General features: G+C 40.1%; 1 long non-coding RNA gene across 2 annotated transcripts; it reads left to right on the top strand.

Annotated features, from left to right (window-relative positions):
• The first annotated feature begins 1914 nt into the window (after positions 1-1914).
• Positions 1915-10118, top strand: LOC143783419 (uncharacterized). Of its 2 annotated transcripts, none has more exons than XR_013217157.1 (3): positions 1915-1988; positions 7396-7494; positions 9853-10118. It is a non-coding gene; the product is annotated as an uncharacterized LOC143783419 (long non-coding RNA). The 2 variants fall into 2 exon arrangements; XR_013217156.1 differs by lacking the exon at positions 1915-1988 and adding an exon at positions 5025-5060.
• Positions 10119-23466: the final 13348 nt, after the last annotated feature.

Below are 23466 nucleotides of genomic sequence, written 5' to 3'. Positions count from 1 at the left end.
AAGAATGGTATGGCACATATAGGTGTCATTACAGATGGGAAAGTGTCAGGCGGGAGCTCCTCTAACAATAGCTTTTTGATTCGCAATGTCGTCAGTGTTACCTCATCTAACCTAAGAGTGGCAGGGCTAGATCTAGACCAGAAGAAGGGCAAACCTCTAGGACCCAGCAAGGCCCAATAATACTGTCCCCCTCATTTTCATCATAACACGACACAATCCCCAACCATCTACTTAGGTGAACTGCTTTGTAGTAAAGTAGAGGATCAGGGACTCCCAATCCCCCGGAGGAGAGTGAGCGGCAAAGAAGTTTATAGGGTAGTCTAGCAGGTTTAGATTTCCAGATGAATTTAATCAATAACGATTTCAAAGATCCAAAAAAGGATCGGGGTACCTGGATCGGGACCATATTCATGGTGTATAAGATTATAGGCATTATATAAGATTTAAACATATTGATACGTCCCATCCAAGACAGTGTGGGTAGGCTGTAGTTTTCCATTAGGTTCTCGACTTTCTTTAGTAAAGGCAGATAGTTATTGTGGAAGAGGGAGGCAGGGTCTCTAGTTATAGATATACCTAAATATTTTATTGAGCTTGCGGCCCACGAGAAGGGGATTTGGGAGCGGATAGCAGTTATCTGGGAGTGCGGTATGGAAATATTAAGAGCTTCAGATTTTGAGATATTAAGTTTGAAGTTGGAAAACAGACCAAATTGGTGAAATACTTGGAGAATGACTGGAAGAGCCCTGGATGGGTTGGATATAAGGAACAATAGGTCGTCAGCAAATGCAAGTGACTTAAGAGACAACGGACCCACCTCTAACCCTTCTATACGAGAGTCCTGTCTAACATTTTGTAACAGAGTTTCTATGACTAGGACGAATAGGGATGGGGACAGGGGGCAGCCCTGCCTGGTACCATTGTTGATATGGAAGCTATCAGATAAGATACCGTTAACCCTGACTTTGGCTGAAGGTTGAGAGTAGAGGGATAGAACTGCTGTGATAAATTGTGGGGGAAAACCAAACTTGAGTAGCACCTGTTCCATATAACTCCAACTGACTCTGTCGAAGGCCTTCTCGGCATCCGTCGACAGGAGCATCAGAGGGGAGTTGCGGCTCCTAGCAAACATTATCGATTGTATTACTTTGGTAGAGTTGATTTTACCTTCACGTCCCTTAACAAAGCCACCCTGGTCTCGATGAATCAACTTTGGTAAGAAGTTACTTAACCTAGCTGCTAAGATTTTAGCCCACAGTTTAGTATCGGAGTTTAACAGTGAAATTGGCCTGTACTTGGAGCAAAGTTTAGGGTCCTTTCCCTCTTTTGGTAGAACTGTTATGAAAGCTTCTAGAGATTGTTTGTGAGGAGTCTGGCCTTCAAAGTAGGAATTAAATAGGGTGACCAAGTGTGGTAATAGAATTTTTATGAATTTTTTATAATATATGATGGGGAGACCGTCTGGGTCCGGGGCCCTACCATTGGATATTGGAAAGGGTGTCAAGTATTTCTTTAGGGGTAACCAGGGCGACTAACATGGAGCTTCCTTCTAAGGAGACCCTGGGGAGTTTTAAAGGATTCAGGAATTCCTTCATTTTTTCCAAGGCAGAGATAGGGTTTAACAAGCTATCAGAAGTGCTTAGATTATATAAGTTTTTGTAAAAGGCCCTAAACTCCGCGGCAATTTCAGCAGACTTGAAGATTGTAGAACCATCCGAAGCTATAAGCTGTCTGATGAATGTCATGTCTTTCCGTTTTTTAAGTAAAGACGACATGAGTTTGCTGCTTCTGTTGCCATGGAGATAGAACCTTTGTTTGCTTCTCATAAAGGTCTTTGCCGATTGGACATTTAGAAGGTCTTTTAAAGAGTTTCTAAGAATAAGTAATTATTTTTGTAACTTATTAGCTTGAGACCTCTTGTGGAGTCGTTCTAAGGAGTTAATCTGGTTTAATAGGGAGATGATCTGTTTCTGTCTCGTTTTTTTAAGGTAGGAACCCAGGGCTATAAACTCCCCCCTCATTACTGTTTTATACGATTCCCACACCGTAGGAACAGATGGGCCAGAATGCATGTTTTCCTGAAACAGAAATTGAGTGCATCTGATAATTTGGTTAAGTGAAAGTCAGAATCTAATAATGTCTCGTTAAGAGTCCATGACCCAGCTGACCGTGGGAGAGTCGAGATGGTAATTTCTAGAAAAATGGGGGCATGATCCGAAAGGGAAATATTGTCAATTAAGGCCGATTGTACTAGTGGAAGGTTTGATGTTTGTGTAAGTAGGTAATCTATTCTGTGGTAGGTATTGTGTGGGGGGGAGAAAAAGGTGTAGTCTCTACCAGAAGGATAAAGGGTCCTCCAAGGGTCCGTCAGGTTGAGCGCCTGTAGTGAGAGGTGCAGCTTCCTCAGAGTCTTCTTTGATAATATAGATCTGCCTGACAAAGTGTCTAGAAGAGGATTAAGAGGGACATTAAAATTGCCTCCCACCACGAGAAGCCCATCAGTGAAAAGCTTTAGAACATTGAGTGTTTTACATATCCACCTCACCTGGTCCTTATTAGGCGCATATATATTACATAAGGTGATTCTGGTGTTCGCCAGGAGGCCCTTTACCATAACATATCTGCCATCTGAGTCTGTAAGGCTATCTTCCAGCACAAAGGGAACATTTCTGCCCATGGCAATACTAACTCCTCGAGATGCAGAACCACCAGTGCTATGATACCAAGTTGGGAAACGGGACCTAGTCAGATCCGGGGTTCTACCTTTTTTAAAATGTGTCTCTTGTAGGAATATTATGTTAGATTTTTTAGAGTGTAAGAGATTTAATATCTGGCTCCTCTTACTCGCAGAGCGTATTCCCTTGACATTGTAGGAAGCCACAAATACAGTGGCTGGAACAGAGTTATCACTCATGTAACAAAAGACGTGTGCTCCACACCCATAATCTTGGGAAATAACAGAAACAACAACAGTAGGTGAAGTAAAACAACATAAGTATACAACTAAAGAAAATACCCATCCGCGGCAGGGGGCTGCATCTACCACCCATAACGGACAGGGGATAACAGGTGCACAAGTGGTGAACTGTAGAATATAAAAGATTAGTATAACATAATAAAAGCTTGACTGGTGAAACAGGCAAATATAAAAGTACATTTAACTACAACATTGCAAACTAGGGGTGAAAGGAGGACCCCCATGTCTGCACATAACAAAACTTAGCCAGGTGGGGCGACATGTATTCAGGGAGGTGTTTTTTTCTTCATCCCAGATTTTCTCTGTTTAGGGGACACGGGCCTCTTCGCCGAGGACCAGGTTCCCTGATCGTCAATGTGAGCCCTCAGGGGTGGAGGGGTACGAAGATCCATATCCAGGGGTAGCCACGAGGGGATATCCAATGGGGTGATATTAAAGGCCTCCCACACTTTTGGAAGATCCCCTGGGTCTCTAACTGTGACTTGTTTGCCTCCGCCATATATTGTTATTAAATTGTCTTTTTTTATGTTCAATGCATTCTTAAAGATATTTTGATGCTTTTTTTTTAAATATTCCATATTACTATCTATCTATCTAATTTCTGAAATCTTGCAGTTTTCACACTTGGCCTTATAATAGACTCACGCTTCCTGTTTTATACATATAACTTTTCAGTAGTCTCATTATCATCACAGACAGGATAAAATGATGGATAACAGTATATAGCACAGGATCCACTATTTACAATAGCTGATGTTACAGCTCAGCTCCTTTGCCTTGATTAGACATGCTCAAGTTATACCTTATATACAAAGTAAAAGGGTCCGATTCAGTTTATTTCTGCTAATGTCCATATGCTCAACATTAGAACCCTAAAAATAATAGGCTAATTAAGGTCTGAAACCTTGGTCCAAACTAGCTGAGCACACAAATCTCCAAGGGCGCCCAAACTTTTGCAATATATTTTTTTTTTGCCTAAAATACAAAGGAAATGTGTCATATTTAACTTTAGGCCTTTTAGGGATCATTTAATTGTCAACTAGATTAATTGTTCACAATAACAGTAATTTTGACTAGGGGTACCCAAACTTTTAAATGCCACTGTGCATACTGATGAGCAAAAAGGTGACAATGTTTTGAACTTTTGACTTTCAGGCTCCATATCTCACCATTCACTACTGCTTTGAACGGGAGACTACCATCATTTTATAGACAATCATCTTGGCTATCTCATACATAAATTTGACTTGCAACTTTTTGGCATATGATTAGTTATGCAGATCAGATACATCACCAAACACACACCTCAGCTACATCAACACATACAGCTTACTACAAGACACACAGCTCAGCTATATCAGCACACATAGCTCAACTACAACGCACACAGTTAAGCTACATTACATACAACACACACTGTATAAATTACTATGTTTTCCTTCCAGGCATATAACTGATCACATGAACTAAAGGTTCTTCAGCTAGCGTGCAGCATTACTGATGTGCAGGTGCCGGTACCTTCCTCTCCTGCCCTGCACCGATAAGACTGATCAGTGTCAGGCTGGATTAGAGAAAATGTTTTTTCAGTGATCAGAAAGGAGGCTATGTCACATTCTAAAGGTACCTTCACACGAAACGACTTTGTAACGATATCGCTAGCGATCCGTGACGTTGCAGCGTCCTCGCTAGTGATATCGTTTAGTTTGACACGCAGCAGCGATCAGGATCCTGCTGTGATGTCGCTGAATAAAGTCCAGAACTTTATTTGGTCGTCCGATCGCCGTGTATCGTTGTGTTTGAAAGCAAAAGCAACAATACCAGCGATGCTTTACACTGGTAACCAGGGTAAACATCGGGTTACCAAGCGCAGGGCCGCGCTTAGTAACCCGATGTTTACCCTGGTTACACGGGGACTTCGTCAGTACATACTCACCTGCGCGTCCCCCAGCGTCTGCTTCCTGACACTTACTGAGCGCCGGCCCTAAAGTGAAAGTGAAAGCACAGCGGTGACGTCACCGGCACGCGGTGCTGTTAGGGCCGGAGCTCAGTCAGTGTCAGGAAGCAGACGCTGGAGGACGAGCAGGTGAGTATGTACTGTTTGTTTTTTTTACTTTTACGCTGGTAACCAGGGTAAACATCGGGTTACTAAGCGCGGCCCTGCGCTTAGCAACCCGATGTTTACCCTGGTTACCCGGGGACCTCGGCATCGTTGGTCGCTGGAGAGCGGTCTGTGTGACAGCTCCCCAGCGATCAAACAGCGACGCTGCAGCGATCGGCATCGTTGTCACTATCGCTGCAGCGTCGTTTCGTGTGAAGGTACCTTAACACTTTCAAATCAGTGCTGCCAAAGTCATAAGATGATTAGGGGCACAATTAAGTAACATTTAACAGCACAAAGCAGCATTTTAAGAAAAGAAGCTGAAAACTGTTTTTATTGGGGAAAACAAGTATGCTAATTGCAGAAGCAGACATCAGAGTGGAAAGTCTCTCCTTTACGTATATTTTCCAATGTAGCACATTTGTAAAACTTACCGTACTTGAAATCAGATGCATAAATGTAAACGGGGTTGTTTCTGCAGCATGCGCATGAAAGATTCCAAAACACAATCAGGTGAATGGGATGGTCACAAAAATATCTTCAAAAGATCTGTCATGTGTGAATATACCCTTATTTCTATGCTAAATCCATCTCACCCTCATTTGCTTAAAAAATAATATTGTGTGTAACATTTTCCTATCCAGCATCTTATCTGTAAAATTGAACTATAGCACAAAACAGAAATGTGCCCTTAATGCAATGCTAGCACCCATTTTGTACCTTAGGAGTTAAAGGCTTTGACCAGGTGCTATTCACTACTCTCCATAGGAAAACTGGGTCAATTACAGATAATGAAGATGGCTTTAAATTATGTCGTATTCATGAGAATTATACACCGGAAATTAAACCCAGCATTTTCTATAATTTTACTCCCACTGTAGATACCATTAAGTCTTTGTTCATTTTTTTTTGTGCGACTGACAAATTGACAATGTAACGATGATATTCACAATTTACTGCAAAGATACCATGAACATAGGATGCTGATACAATTATGGGGGACTTATTTGATGATCATTTTCTGGAGCAGTTTAAACATGATTTTTCTTCACTTTGAGCACAAGGCCCATGTGCCGAATCTGGCCCTCAGAGTGATTATATTTGGCTCGCAACGCCGGCCTCATCTCCTCATTATACTGTATGGAGGACTATGTCAGGCCAATTATTATGTATGGAGGACTATGTGGGGCCAATTATACTGTATGAAGGACTATGTGGGACCCATTATTCTGCATGAAGGACTATGTGGGGCCCATTATTCTGTACGGAGGACTATGTAGGGCCCATTCTGCTGTATGGAGAACTATATGGGGCCCATTATACTGTGTGGAGGACTATGTGGGGTTCTTTCTACTGTGTGGAGGACTGTGTTGGGATCACAGTTGGAGCATCATGCTGTATGGAGGACTTTGTGGGGCCCATTATTCTGCATGAAGGACTATGTGGGGCCAATTATACTGTATGGAGGAATTTGTGGGGCCCATTATACTATATGAAGGACTATGTGGGGCTCAATATTCTGTATGGAGGACTTTATGGGGCCCATTATTCTGTATGGAGGACTATGTGGGGCCCATTATTCTGTATGGAGGACTATGTAGGACCCATTCTGCTGTATAGAGAACTATGTGGGGTCCATTATACTGAGTGGAGGACTATGTGGGGTCCTTTCTACTGTGTGGAGGACTGTGTTGGGATCACAGTTGGGGCATCATACTGTGCTGAGGTAATTTGTGATTATTTTATTTTAAGATCTATTAATTAAAATATACTTTGTTCGTTTGACAAACCATTTAAGTTTGTTTCCATATGAAAAGATTAATCGTTATATTTGATGATAAGAAAAAACTTTCTCAATTGTAGACATTTTTTTAATAGATATCAAGGTTGGCCGGCGACTTTGGCCAAGTTTTTTTATTTTGACCCTGTGTGTATTTGAGATTGACATCACTGACGTAGAGGAAGGTTGCTAGTTATGACAAAAGATATAACGATCTTTTGGATTCTAAAAAAGAATCCGTCACCAGGTTTATACTGCCAGATCTTATGACAGCATGAAGTAATCACAGAGACTCAGATCCTATCAGTTTATCTTTTACTGTGTATTTTACTGTAGTTGTCATAAAGTCAGCCTTTATCACCTTGGGAGATAAAAGTTCAGGAATCCACGACATTCAGGAGCAGCACTGTATAGAAAAATTGTCACTCAGTAGCGAGAGGGCGGCGGGAGCCAGTCTTATATACAATTGTGTGAATTTGTGTATTTTTCCCTTCCTGATTTCTGATTCTTTTGCATGTTTGTCACACTTAATTGTTTCAGATCACCAAACAAATTTAAATTTGAATCCTTGTAATTCAGCCACATAGGAGGTTTTCCGAGCATGAACCGGTCATGCCACAGCATCTCAAACGGATTAAGGTCAGGAATTTGACTAGGCCACCCCAAAATCTTAATTTTGTTTTTTCTTAAGCCATTCCAAGGTGGACTTGCTAGTGTGTTTTGGATTATTGTCCTGCTGCATAACTCAAGTGCGTGTCAGCTTGAGGTTACGAACAGATGGACGCTCATTCTCCTTCAGGATTTTTTGGTAGACAGCAGTATTCATGGTTCCATTTACCATAGCAAATGCATACATACTGTACATACATACAGTACAGACCAAAAGTTCGGACACCTCTCATTTAAAGATTTTTCTGTATTTTCATGACTATGAAAATCTCCTCCACAGTCACCAGACCTGAACCCAATCGAGATGGTTTGGGGTGAGCTGGACCGCAGAGTGAAGGCAAAAGGGCCAACAAGTGCTAAGCATCTCTGGGAACTCCTTCAAGATTGTTGGAAGACAATATCTTGTCCTGTTCTACTGCCTTTTAATGTTGTTTAGCTGTTTTATAGTTTTGTCTGTTTTGTGAAAACTGGTTAAAGTGGTTAGGTTATCTAGTATTTTAAAATTGATGTCTCATCCTTAAAATAAGCCATTAATGGTAAATCAGTGGGGGTCTTAATGCTACAACCTCTCCATGCAGATGATCAAAAGGAGGTGCCAATATCAGACCTCCACCAATCTAAAGTTCTAGCTCAGAGATGGGGAATCTTTTTTTCTGCCAAAGGCCATTTGGATATTTATACCATCCTTCGGGGGCCGTACAAACTCCGCCCACAAAGTACATCCTGACTCTGGCACTGGTTTCAGGACGTAATCTTTCATTGCCTGCCCTTCAGTGTTCAGTAGTGAACAATTTGTGTGTGTGTGCTTACAGAGCAAGAAGAAATTAATGAGCTGGTTGTAATCAAAATACACCTCCCTGCTCAAGAATGCGGTCCCTGAGAATCTGCTCGGGGGCCTGATAAAAGGTCATCAAGGGCCGTAAATGGCCCTGGGGCCTGAGGTTCCCCACCCCTGTTCTAGCTTATCCAAAGGATATGAGATCAATTTTAAAAGGATGGATAATCACTTTAATGACCAATATGTTTGCCTAGTCATCCTGATCTGATCCCACAGAAGAACTTCTACAGCACAAATGGCTGAAAAAGTTAATGTTGTCTATGATTGAAAGGTATCTGAACACACAGTGCATCACAGCTATCCTTGTATAGGGTTATGTAGCCACACACCAGACTGATTAGAGTGCCCATACTGACCCCTGTTCACCACTGGAACGTAAGCTTCAGATGTGGATTATGGTGTTTGATGCACTCAATTGGATTGAGCATCTATGGATTTTATTGGGAAAAGTCCAATTTATGGTGGCCCTACCTAACTTACAGGACATAGAGGAAATAGGCACCTACCAGGACAATTTGTTTTTACTTAGATGCATGTGTTTTGATCTAAAAAAGATTTTGGCAATGATAAAAGTTGCACTTTTTAGCTTTTACAGTTTCTTTGCTTCCCTGCAAATATCTGGCTGTAAAATACTGTATATTAAGTGAAAGTCAGTAAACTCCTTCCCCCAAAAGTTAGAATCTTTTTCGTTTTACTTTTTTTGAATTCCTCTGTGATGATTCATTACCACAGACCATATCAAAGTTCAGCTGAACTTTGATGTGGTCAATAAAACAAATGGGAGGAACTCAGAAATAGACAAAAATGTGTTACAAACTATTTTCAGAACAAACTCCGAGATGGTGTTTTATCTAATTTCTGCAGCCAGCAATGTGCAGGGAAACAAAGAAACTATGAAAGCCAAACAGTACAACATTTGTAAGGAGACTCAATTGTAAAAAAATATTTTGAGTAAATGCATTTTAGTAGGAAAAAAGAAATTTTCCCCCAAAGTGTGAAAGTGTTAAGAGATCTACACTCTACAGTACAGTACTTCAAATGCTAATTCGAGAATATATGGCAGTTACCGTAATTAAAGGACAGCATGAGGGGGACCTAAGGTAGGTGATTTAATGTTATGGCCAGTCGTGGAATAATACTTTCTGTAAAAGGCATGTAGTACGAAATATATGGTATGGATTAAACAAATCACAATATTCTTTAAGTAAGTTTCCAAAATAGTGATGTTCTGCTCCAGTGCTGGAGAACAGGTGGTTTGCTATGCTGTCATAGCATTTTTGTTGCTGTCGTTGTTTTATTGTTTATTATGCATGAATAAATTTATGAGTAAGAAGATGTCAGTGAGATTTAAAGGACGTTGCATATCTTTCAGAACATGCTGTTTTTTGACACACCATAATTACAGAACAGCTGCGTGGTGCCCTGTTATAAATACTTGATCATAACAAAATAATAATCTATTAATTAGTATAATCTTATTGTTTCCTTAGGAATAAATTACGCATAAAAGTCTTGAATCTAAACTGTGTGAGACGGAGTAAAGCTGTGGTCTCTCGTCACTTAGAAAAACATTTCTTAAGTTCATTTCCAAACTAACAACGGAAAGGAAATCTTTGCATTTAGTTTGATATTTGCTTCCAAAGAGCAAAAGAACAAAGAGGTGTGATGCCACTCACAGAAAAGTTCATCCGGTGTTTCAAGCATTATTAGAAGAAATCAGCTCTGAAAGCAAACAGCCCGCACCAACTGTCTGCAAATGTCAACATGGGTTTGTGCTCTTAGAATATTTTATTTGTTTCTTATTGTGAACCAACAAAACACTGTAAAGGTTTATTTCATATCTGTTGTTTTTTGATGTAATACTCACGTTACCTGTCCAACCCCGCGTGAACTGTGAAAGAAGATGCAAAGTTAAGTTTCACATGAGGTTGCATGAGGTCACCTGAGATGTTATAGTTAAAGAAGGGTGGATCGAACTCAAACACTAACCGTTTAGGACGGCCAAATTGTCTCTTCGGACAACCCACTGTTTCCTGTCCGCTGTTAAGACCTCTTCTTTCCACCTTCGTGCGCCACATCTCCGGAATCTTCAGTATAGGTCAGGACTTCTGGCTGCGATCAGGCATTGGGGTTACTTTGTAAGGTTGAGACGTTGTGATGTCATGATTTGCATGGCTACGATCAGGTATTGGGGTTACTTTCTAAGGTTGAGATGTTGTGACGTCATGATTTGCACCGTGAACTTAGAATGCACAGTGATCAGGCTGGAAGTTCTTACTTATAATGAAGAGAAAGGAGATGTGGTGTGCGACACCAGAAAGAAGAAGACTGAATATCTGCCAGCAAGCAGCGAGTTGACTGGAGCAGTGAGGTATGAGCTTGTTTTTATTTTTTACATTTACAGAGCATAAAAAGCAACTTTCAGTTTTTGGCAAATTTATTTGCACCATATAGAATTTTTGGGGAAAAATTGCAAATTCGATTCCCAAAAGATCAGCTCATAACTAGTCAGAGTAAATAGAAAAGATGCCAAATAAACCAATATTTTGTGTTCAGTTCTACAAGGCCCACGCTGTTCTATTCATGGCTTTGAGTGACTTCTTTGACTGTTTTTTTCTGCTACCTGATTTGACCTTGATCTTGGACTTGTCAGTAAAGGCTGCCCAAATTGTCGGTACACAACAGCTGGTAGCGCTTCTTTAGTCCATGAGTGACACACCAGAGTGTCAACTGCTGCTATCTGCCATTAACTACTCCAGCTGCCTCTCTGCAATAGCTGATAAACTTCACAAGTCCGAGTCTTCTACTGAGTACAAGCAAATTGACTAAACTATGCTCCGGCTATCACTAGGCTTCATCTCATACACCGTACCAGTCTGTAGGCGCCTTTCTAGAATACTGTCCACCATACACTGTTTTGGAGTATGACGGACAACATTGGACAACCCCCATTTCACTGGTTAATGGCATTGTCCTAATAATTGAATTCCTAGGTGTAGCCTTTGGGACTTTGCATTTGCACGTTAAATGAGGAGTCACTCTTGTGCCATTGTACCAAATTATACCTCGCTAACTATGTGACAGTTACCGTAAGTAGAGACTATAGAAAATATTTTCAAGTTGCCTTTTTCTCAGTTCAAAATGTAGTTAAGAAATGGCAGTTAACAGAAACAGCGGAAGTCAAGATAATGTTTGGAAGTCCAAGCAAAATTTAAGTGAGAGCTTTTTGCAGGATTGCTAGAGAGGCAAATCAGAACTTGACTGCAAAAGACCTTGACACAGATTTAGCAGACTCTGGAGTTGTGGTACATTGTTCTACTGTTCAGAGACACCTGCACAAATATGGTCTTCACGGAAGAGTCATCAGAAAAAAACCTCTCCTGCATCCTAACCATAACAATTTAGCATCAGAAGTATGGAAAAGAACATCTAAATAAGTCTGATGCATTTTGGAAACAAGTCATGTGGACCGATGATTATAAAATAGAACTCTTTGTCCACAATGATCAAAGGTATGTGTGGAGAAAAAAGAGCCCAAAATTTCAGGAAAAGAACATCTTGCCAACCATTAAGCATGGGGGTGGATCAATCATGCTTTGGGACTGTGTTGCAGCGAACGGCACAGGGAACATTTCCCAGTAGAGGGAAAAATGGATTTAATGAAATTTCAACAAATTCTTGATACAAAATCATAGCACCATCTGTAAAAAAGCTGAAATTGAAAGGAGAATGGCTTATGGAAATGGTTATTGATCCTAAACACATGTCAAAATCCACAATAGACTACATCAAAAGGCACAAGCTAAAGGTTTTACAATGGCCCTCACAGTCTTCTGATCTGAACATCATTGAAAATCTGTGGCTAGACCTCAAAATAGCATTGTGTGCAAGACTACACAGGAATCTCACAGAACTGGAAGAATGGATGAAAATCCCTTAAACAAAATTTGAAAGACTCTTGGATGACTACAGAAAGCGTTTACAAGCTGTGATACTTACAAAAAAGAGGTGCTACTAGGCAGTAACTGTGCAGGGTGCTCAAAGTTTTGCATATGCCCATTTTCCTTTTTTGTAATTTTTAAAATGTAAAAGATGAAAATATTTTTTTTTTCCTAAAAATCAAAGGAAATGTGTCATCTTTAACTTTAGGCTTTTTAGAGATCATTTTATCTTCAACTTGCTTAATTGTTCATAATAACAGTAATTTTGACCATGGGTGCCCAAACGTTTACATGCCGCTGTAATAACATTATGATCTTAAGGGACTTCGACCACAGAATGAAGGAATCAAGAGGCCTTCAACATTTTTCTTTCACACATATACTTGCTGTGTAAGGGCACATTTATATGTAATGATTTAAAGTGTTAAACTACCAACGATTAGTAAATATTTGCCAATTTGTGATCATCTAATAGCCTGTTCACACAGACAGACCAAGCTTCAAATGCACACTGATCGATCAGTAATAGACTGATCAGTGAATAGGTTGCAATTGTTCTTGGCAGCACAGGTCCTGTTTTACTGAATGGTGTGCTGCCGAGAATAAAGATCTTTTGAGCAAAGCAAATGATCATACACCCAATGAGCGAGTCTTTTCCTCGTTCGTTGTTTGATCTGCAGTCTGTTTTTCCTGCACGATTATCATGAAATGCAGTGTAAATGTACATTACAGAGGACTTTTCTCTGGACCTAATTTTTTTTTAACTCCATCATGAACTTGCGATTTTCCATTTGTTGCGTTTTTGTGTTTTCCTTCCCTTATTCCAAGAGCCATAACTTTTTCTATCCCCATAGCTGTGTTTTGTTTTGTTTTGCAGGACGAGTTGTATTTTGAGTGACACCATTCATTTGATCATGTGATGCACCGGAAAGCAGGAAAAAAAAACCAAGTGCATTGGAAATGCAAAAAAGTGCAATTCTACAATGGTGTTTGGGGTTTTTTATTTACCATATTAACTATATGGTAAAACTGACCTGACAATATGATTCTCTAGGTTAGTGTGATTTCGCAGATACAAAGCATGTAAAGTTTTTTTCTAATCAGTGGTGAAAAAAGTGCAAAAATTTTGTAAGAAAAAAATTACTTATGTCGCCATTTTCTTAGACCCGTAACATTTTAATTTTTCGGAATATGGTGCCGTATTGGGACTTACTTTTTGCGTCCTGAGCTGACATTTTTATTGATACCATTTTAGGAGAGATACAATGTTTTAATCGCCTCTTATTGCATTTCAATGCAATGTTGTGGTGGCCAAAAAAACAAAACGTAATTCTGGCATTTTCATTTTTTTCTCATTACACTGTTTACTGATTGGATTAAATTATTTAATTATTTAATTTTGATAGATCTGACTATTACGATACCAAATATGTGTATTTTTTTAAAAACTTTTATTTTTAATGGGGGAGAAGGAGAGTGATTTGAACTTTTGTGTTTTTTTAAAATTTTTTCATATTTTTAAAAACTTTTTTTGGTCACTTTTTCTGTATTTAATAGTCCTCTTAGGGAACTTGAAGCTGCGATCATTCGATTGCTTGTGCTATACATAGCAGTGCAAAAGCAGTGTTATGTATAGCAAAAATCACAATCTCCTATGAATGACAGCCAGACCCCTACCTGTCATGACAACCTATTGGCGCCCCGTGATCATATGACAAGGGCGTCAATGGGCGGCATGATTGATACACTTCCATTGGCGTGGGTGTCAGTGTTTGATAGCAAGATTTAACTGGTCAACAGCCAGGTATTTGATAGCAAGATTTAACTGGTCAACAGCCAGGGGCGGAGCACGGCTCCACCCTTGGCTGTTAAAGGCAGGTGATGGCTGATTAAATCAGTCATCATGTGCAAGGAAAAATGTGGGCTCGGCGTGCGAGCCTGCATCAAAGGCAGGGACACTGCCTTTAATGTAAATTTACGCTAAAGGTCATGAAGGCGTTAAACTGAGAACTTTCTCTGATCGGTGCTACTACACCGAGTTTTGACCAATTCTACTTTTAACTGTGCCCCTTTGTTCCAAATTTATACCTCCTAGCAACAATGATGCACATTTTCCCTTCAACCAACTGGGCGTATACCCAGAGATCCTCTGTGGGCGCGGTCGTGTTTTGATTGGCCAGCATCAGAAGAAAAAGTGCAAACGGAAAGAGAGAAATGTTGTGGTATACACCCAGTTGGTTGAAAGGAAAGTTTGCATCTTTATTGTGATGGGTCAAAACTTTAGAAAAGAGGGGCGCAAAAGAAAAAGAAAAGCTTCCAGAATCATTGCAGCATCGGCAACTGAAGGAAGGTACTCAGCTTAATTTAAAAAAATCAAATGAATGATCCATCAATATTGAATAAACTATTTATTGTATGCAAAAAGGCCATTGGGAATAGAGCCTAATTCATATACTAAAGAACTCAATGATGTTGAATAAAGTCGCTTTAGTCAATTATTTATTTTTTCCAATAAATAGTTTATTATAGGAAATAACATCCTAAGAAGATAAACTATTTCTGCTATATGTTACATGGAGATATATTTTAAGAATTTGGAAATTCCATTGTAAAAACTCATGTTTTGTACGATGTCACATTCATCAACATAATTACTTAATATAAAATAGAATTCGGAGATTCCTGGAATATAATTTCACTGTGTTCCTTTCTTTCCGCTACTGCACAGTGTATTTCTTTGTCACACTGACAAAATATATGTCAGCTTAGCAATTTCAGGGCTTCAAAGTGATAGAGGAAGCAAGAGAAAATTAACACTATCTTATAGCTCATAACTATTAAATGCCTGCAGGCGATAATCATTTGAAAGTAGCTCAGTTTAAAGGGAAAAAAAACGAAAAGCCGTCTTAATAATGTTAGTCAGGTAGCATTTTCTACCTTATCAGTACCTGCAGATGTAAACACAAGCTGATAAATACCACACCAGAGGGTGAGATGAAAGTGGATTGTGAAAATATTACCTTCAGGAGATAGCGGGTTTCTAAATGCTATATGCAACAGTAATGATGATAGGAAGGAAAGCAGACAATAAGGAAAGGTTCTAATTCAGATGTGACCTTCAAAACTCTCCAGCTCATAAACACAGGGCAAATACTGTCAATCTCATAGGGACCATGACCAAACTAGAAGACTTGTCACTTGTGAAGGTTTTATTTCCAAGGCTTAGAGCAATCTTTAGTCTTAAACGTAACATTTGCACTGAAGTATAGCACATTTTGCAAAAAAATTCTATAAATGAGCCATTTACCAACTCTTGCATCATATATCAATTTCTAGATAAAACAGTAATTCATTATAATACCTCCTCCAAAAAAAATAGGTAGGTATTCGCCTTCCCTGGGTGCAGTGCTCACTTCACACCACTGCTCTCAATCTGCAATCAATGGTCTTAAGGCCCCTCTTCCACATTTGACTAATGTTGGCCAAACCCACCGATATTGACGTGTTCAGTTCAGCCATCGGTCCAATATGTGAAGGGGCAGCGGCTGACTGAAGATCGGGAGAGATGTCGATCACTCATCTTCAATTTCGGCCAGTTGATCGCATTGTTCTATCTGAGATAAGCCACCGGCTTTTTCATAGAGAGCAGAGGAGCGCTCCTGTGTATGGCTGTCGAACAATCGATTGCCCAAAGCATCATTTGGCTGACAGGCATCCAGTGTGAATGGCCAGTTTTAGTTGTAGTGATGGCATCACGTCAACAGTGTGCTTCATGTCATCTCTCTGGCCAATTACCGAGCTTATCGACTATGCTGAAGTTGACAGCTCATGTGGCTGAGCTCAGTGATTGGCTACAGCAGGAACACGTGCTGTTGATGTGATGTCATCGCTGCAGCCAAAACATTGAGACTAATTGGGGAACTGGAGCTGGACCCAGGGAGGGTGAGTACCTGCCGCTTTTGTAAATGACCTAAAAGACCAGAGTTGGGGCATACTTTCCTTTAAGGATAGGGCTATATGGCAATATGTGTTGTGTTACCCTGAAATTGCAGTGTTGCATTGTGACATGGCATCTAATGATTTCCTTTGGTGTTTCACTAAGACTTGTGACCTCCGGGGATGGAGACACACAGTTGCAAGTATTACCAAATGTTTTGGCTTTTCTTTGACTGGTCCCAAGTCACGTGAGAGAAATCTGGAAGACAAAGACTAACATCCACAATATAGTCAATAGAGTGGACTGAAAAGAGTTTGGTGGTTAGCAGACTCATTTGGCCTCATCTTTTACTTTCCTTCACTTTACATTCTTGGCCTGCACTCACAGCTCTCTGCCCTCTCTCCCTCTTTCTCTTCCTGGTGCCGACCTCACATGTTGAAAGGTCACTTTTCTCTGCGACCAACGTACCTGGCCGACATCTCACCCAGGTGCCTTTTTTCCTGGGGGTGGCATATGTGCTGTAACGTACTTATGGCATTGTCAGAGTCCTACTATCTACACAGGTGTCATCCCTGGGAATGATGGCACCTGTGCAAGATCTCAGGTGGGGGACCAGCTCACAGAGACCAAGATCTCGCGCAGGTGCCATCTTTAGCAGGAGCTACTGCTGTGCAGATGGGTAGTCTGACACTCACAACGTCAGAAGTACATTAGTGGCATATGCCAACCCTGGGAATGACGAAGCCTGGGCGAGATGTCCTGGGCAAGTTGGTCACACAGAAAAGTGACCTGTGAATCACTGGCATGAGGCCGGCTCTGGGAAGAGAAGGAGGGAGAGAGGTCGGAGCGCTGTGAGTGCATGCAAAGCCCCGCCAATCTCCAATGGATTAAGAGACATTATTATTATTATATAAAGGTATGGAAATACTTTAGTTCCTTTACTGTGAAGACGTTACTTTGTTGTCTAAGAACCCGCTGACAGGTTCCCTTTAAATCTAGAATAGATTTTACGACACGCTTCACCAACTAACATGCAATATGTTTTTTTTCTCAATGTGACTCTTACGGGCAAGATTTATAATAAAAAGGAAGAGTAAAGCCAAACAATCTCTCCTGACATCTAGAGTGATCAATACTAAGCTGGTAGCACCTGCTGATACTTAATCTCTCATTCCAAAGAGAGATCAATCTAAATTCATTTGTTTGAATTACATATTGCAATGTAAGATGAAAATGTCATTATATGCATATTGTGCCGTCTGTGAAGATTTTACACAGAAGATCATCAAAAGGTTGAGAAATTGAATTGAATTTAGAGTTAATCGTATTATGCTACAGATAAAAGATAGTCTCTATGGCAGAGTGCAAGGAACCTGGAAACAATATTCCGTAGGCCTATGACATGCTGAGCCTCATGTACATAAACTAACATGCACCAAAAGTGGAAACAAGAGCACCAATAAGGCTCCAGTACATGCTCAAAGTACAAGAACAATCTGCTGAGACCTACAGATGTATTTGCTTACAGATTCACATCACAAACTAAATCTATTATTAAATATAGGGTGATCAATGAGTGGAACAGGCTGCCACGAGAACTGGTGAGTTCTCCTTCAATGGAAGTCTTCAAACAGAGGCTGGACAGGCATCTGTCTGGGACGATTTAGTGAATCCTGCTTTGAGCAGGGGGTTGGACCAGATGACCCAGGAGGTCCCTTCCAACTCTACCATTCTATGATTCTATGGTATCTTATAGACCTGATGAGGCTAGTGGGCTTACTTTGAAAACCCTTGCCAGAACGCTATGTAATGCATTTTTACCAATGGCTAACTGTCCCTTCTGAGTGAACGCTTAAAACTGTCAAATCCTGTAAAAGTTGTCGCTGTGTTTCAAGGAAACCTTAAAGCTTAAAGTGGTATCTCTAATGCAACTTATAAAACCTAAGGTAAAAAATAAAATGAGCATGCACTCTGTAGTAAGTAACTAAATAAAATAATTAATAATAGTAAATGTAAACAACTTAAGGTTCTTAGTTAACACTATTTTGATCAAAAAAGCATAAAAGCCATCTCACCACGATATGGTGTACCCAGTCAGGACAATCATATGTCTAGTATTAAAACTTCACCCTTCACCTTGTGCCAGCTGATCTCAACATAGATCACAACCACCAGAAGATGACCAGAGCGGCACTGAGAACAGCTGAAGACTGCGACTGGTAAGTATTATACTAAAATGGGGCCGATCAGGACCCAGGTCCAACCGACTGTTCAGACACCTGCCCATGGAAAGTTATATAGATGAAATGCCTAGCTCAAAAAGGAGTCACACCACTGTTTGTACAAAGTACAAGAAACTACAGCAAAACCAAAGAAATGAGCACAGCGTAATGTGATAGCTTGTTGTTTGTTGAATGAGTTGACGTTTTTATTGGTACAATTTTCAGGCACTTTTTTTTATCACTTTCTATTCGGATTTTTGAGATGCAGAATGAAAAAAAACAGCAATTTAGCTTCTCCTCTGCAGTATACACCCTCCCATTCTTGCTTAGTGTCCGTAGGAGGCACACGGATGGGTCTGCTATTCAGACCCAAAAGCTCTTTATTATTTTACTTTTCAATTTTGACTCTTTATCTTTTTGATTTTTATTTTTTCCATGGACGAATGGGGCAACAGATCCTTTCAAGGTTCCGATCTCCCCGAACCATCAACAGGCGAGCACGGAGAGTGTCGCCTCTAGCTTTCTTGCTGGGCAACAGTCCTGGATAAGTGCATCTTTGTTTTTTGAGTTCTATGCTTTTCACCGTGTGGTAAAACTGATAAGGCAGCTTAATTCTTCGGGTCAGTTCGATTACAGTGATACCACATTGTTTGTTTTGGCACTTTTACACAATAAAAACAAATTTTTAGAAAAAATAATTGTTTTTGAATCGTTTTATTCTGAGTATTATAACTTTTTATTTCTCCATTGACAGAGCTGGATGGTGGCTTGTTTTGTTTTATCTGACAAGATGATGTTTTCAGCAGTACCATTTTTATTTACATTCATTGTTTATCACGTTTTATTACAGTTTTTCTGGCGGCATGATGAAAAAAAAATAGTTTTTTCCCACAATTTTTATTAATTTATCGGTGTTCATTGAAAGGGTTAACTAGTGTGACAGTTTGTTCCGGACGCAGTGATACCACATATGTGGATTTTTTAATTTTTACATAAATATACATATTTGTTGGTGTAAAAATGTTTTTTTTTGTCTGATTTTTTTCTAAATAGATTTAAATACATTTTTAACCTTTTTTTTATTTACTTTTTTACTTAGTCCCTGTATGAGACTTCAACTTTTATGTCAGCTTACTAGGCTCATGCATTGCAATACACAGGTACTGCAATGCATGAAAACTGTCAGTTTTACTGGCAGATCGCATGTTAGACTCAGCTGCTGGCATCATCATGCTCATCATGTGACCTCCGACTGCCATGATAACCTTCTGCTCTCCTGTGATCACCTCATGGGGGCGCCGGAGAGGTAAGAGAAGGAGCATTCTTCCTCTCACTATCTTCTTAATGCTGCGTTTGTGGCATCTAGAAGATAGCAAAGGTTAACATCATAGAGACCTGATCCAATCAGGTCCCCATAATGTCACTTGTCAGAGCTAGCGCACTGCACCGCAATCATAGCACTTGCAAGACTCTACAATGGGCGGTCGGAAAGCGGTTAAAATATTTTATTCCTTCATACAACTGTAGAAATTAGAGGAATGTAAAATACAGATCATCCCTCTTACCTGTGACCACGGCATGCTTCATTTAAATAACAGGTTAAACATAGAGCGCGGTTTTATGTGTTTCGCTTTATTTTACTCTCTTGCCTGAATCAATATTTTAAGCTCCTTTAATTACTATATGGCGTATAGCCTTCCGGCAACACAAAGACATCATCACAGAAATTTGAATAACAGCTAATAATTGCTAATGAGCAGCAGAAACAGAAGCCAAAGCACTTAGCACAGAAAGTTAATAAAAATGTAAATGTATCTAAAACGGCTCGGGGTTAAAATGTAAAAGTCCTGGACAAATTGTAAGCGCTGTGATGTCTTGCTTCAAAGATAAGCTTTTTCTCCAGGAATTCTGCTTCTACTGTATATAAGGAATACAAATGATCTATATTTTATGTCTATTTTTGTTTGATTTTATCTAGACTAGTGCAGACAGCTTGTGGTCTCGGCAGAGGCGCATAATGAACATCGAGCCTATCACAAAAAAAATAATAGTATACCTATTAAATGTATTAAGTAAAGAAAAGTGGAAAAAGCAATTTGTTCTTTTTTACAGCACACATTGACTGTAAGTATATAACTTCACTGATACCATTATGTTATAATAAGTCCACTTTCTGAAGGTAGAACTACAGCTATATTGTAACATGTGTATTAGAGATGCAACACCAAAACTCCTGGCTTACCCAAACTGAGATCGACATAAAGTTCTATGATGATCTATGTTTGGCTCCATAGAATCGCAGGGATCCAGATAACATCACCATCTATACTAGTTTTATCTCGAGCCATGGCAATTTGATGTATGAGATAGATTTTGTGCAAGCCTAAATAAATCCATCAGGGTCTTCATTATCTTCATAGTATCAAGCCATCACGTTAGTGGTCTTCCTCTTCGCCTTCTTCTTTCTATTCTTCAGACCATGATGTCCTTCATCAGTGATTGCTCTCTTCGTATGATGGCCCAAAGTAGGCAAGTTGTAGCTTGGTAATCCTTGGTTCGATTGTCATCTCTGGCTTGATTTGTTCCAAAATTGATTTTTTTTGTTCTTCTTGCCATCCATGATAATGATAACATCCTTTTCTAGCATCACATTTCAAAGAAGTCTATTCTTCTTCTGTCTTGTTTCTTTATCATACATATTTCTTATCCGTAGGAAGGCTTCTGTTTCCAAAAAAGAGGGAATCAAAATTGCTGGACTAATCATAAACAATCTTAAATACATAGACAATACAACATTGATAGCAACAAGCATAGAAGTCATGAAGGACTGATTACAGATTGTGAAGCTGAAAAGCTCGAACATGGGACTGATACTCAACACAAAGAAGACAAAGATATTAACTAGTGCTAAATATGTCCAGGACACATGTCAGATGGATGGCGACAAACTGGAAGTTGTAAATTACTTCAACCTACTCGGATCAATGATCTCTCAAGGTGCAGCAATGAAACCGGAAAGTACTCAGCCTGATGCTGAGCAGACTGTGGATGATGCAGGGACACGTCATCTACACCAACCAAGAAGGAGAATGGCATCGCAAGAAGATGGGAGGCGCCGAACCAAGAAGAGCAACACCCCTTCGACTGGACCGCCCCGCAGGAAAGTATAATAAAAGTTATTTTTCTTCTCTTCCAGGTCGGAATGGGGGCTTACATACAGCATTATAGAATGCTGCATTTTAAGCCCTGAAAGGCGGTGGCCGTAACTAGTATCAGCCAAACCTGGAGACAGGTACCCTTTAACTCCCTGCAATATAATAACAAGCTCTGCATAAATGCACATGCACAGTAACGATGCAATGAGTTTTTCATTATGCGCTAAAATTGTCTCGCGTCAGAATAGGAAGTTTAAGAGAGGGTCTGCAATCATATTGGTAGTCCGTAATACAGAAAGGCAATTTTTTCAAGCAAAATGACATATACTCATTAAGAAAGGTCTTTACAAGTCATAGAACAGCACTAGAAAGGCCCTCATGCACATTCAATTTGACCAAACCCACTGATCTTGGCCAACCACTTAATATACATAAGAGCCTTCTGATTCATAAGGATCAGATCATGCAGTTTGAAATCTCACGCTCGATCATTTTATTCTCATGCTAAATACTCACTCACTCACTGCCAGAGGAAGGGCTGTACATTTGGTAAGCCAAAACTTCAGTTACTTTAGTGATGAATGTGTCAGGACTCTGAATATTTTTTATTACCTTTTTGTGCATTACTGCCCTTTTCCAAGATGGCGTCTTTGGTCTCATGTGCACTGTGTCTTCCTGCTATAAAACTCCACCCCAGCCTTCAGTCTGTGCTAGAGTATTCTGCCTTGCATCCAGTTCCTGACCTCTGGTGACTCCCTAGCTATATGCCTGCTCCTGTGAACCTGTGTGGAGATCCTGCTACTCTGCTCTGAGTTCCTGCTGCATACACCAGTTCCAGTAATCCTCCTTCATCTGCTGCTCGTGTTTGCTTCCATCTGCATTTGCTGGACATGTAAGCTGTTTCTGCTCTGCAAGAACCTGAGACTATTACCCAGACCTCCCTGGTCGAGCTAAGATATTATTTGAACTGCCTTATAAGCATATCTATCTGTGTTGTGGACTAAGCAAGGACTTATTCGTGTCAAGTATCCTCAAGAATAATTGTGCTTCATAGACTTTCTGCGTGATTGCATTTTCCTCTGAAGTTTCCTATAGACTGCTGAGCTGCAATTGATATTTGCACCAAGTGTTGTGGACTTGAGTTTCTCTCTGCACCTGTTTGAATCACCGTGTGATAATATAGACTTTACCACTTATAAAACTGTGTCCTGTAGTTGTCTTGTTCCATGCAAAGAGTCTCCTGAGTTATCCCCTATAATTATTGCAGGATACTCTAGCCTAAAAAAAAAAGGAGACTGCTGGAACAATGACTGCAGAAAGCAGATTAGATCAGGTGTTTTCCATAATTAGATCACTGCAGAAAGATGTGGAAGGTCTGCAAAAGAAGTTTGGAAGCTTTGAACTCAATCAACAAGTGTTTGGACAGAATTTGCAGGACTTAAGCACCCGCATGGCAGCCCAGGAAATCAAACTTGCTGGCATAGAGTCCCAGTATGGACGGGCTTATCAGGACATAAGCACGCAAATAGCTGCACAAGCGACTTTTCCCTCTGGGCAACCGCCACCAGCTAGCCCACCTAAGTTGCCCCCATTCAGATTTAATGGTGATCGCGACAAATTTTGTGGCTTTGTGAATCAATGTATGCTATATTTTGATGTGCATGCTGACCATTTTCCTAATGATAGATCCAAAGTATTGTGTGTAATAATGCTGCTGACCGCACGAGCGTTCGCCTGGGCGAATCCGATGATTGAGTCTCGTGACCCACGGTTAAATAATTTGGATGATTTCTTGGCCGCTATGTCATTAATGTTTGATGATCCTATTCACCGTGCAACCGCTGAATCT

The sequence above is a fragment of the Ranitomeya variabilis genome, chromosome 6 (genome assembly GCF_051348905.1).
Source record: "Ranitomeya variabilis isolate aRanVar5 chromosome 6, aRanVar5.hap1, whole genome shotgun sequence".
Classification (NCBI taxonomy): Eukaryota; Metazoa; Chordata; class Amphibia; order Anura; family Dendrobatidae; genus Ranitomeya; species Ranitomeya variabilis.
Note: the sequence above shows the minus strand (reverse complement) of the source record. Positions and strands in the feature narration are given on the sequence as shown.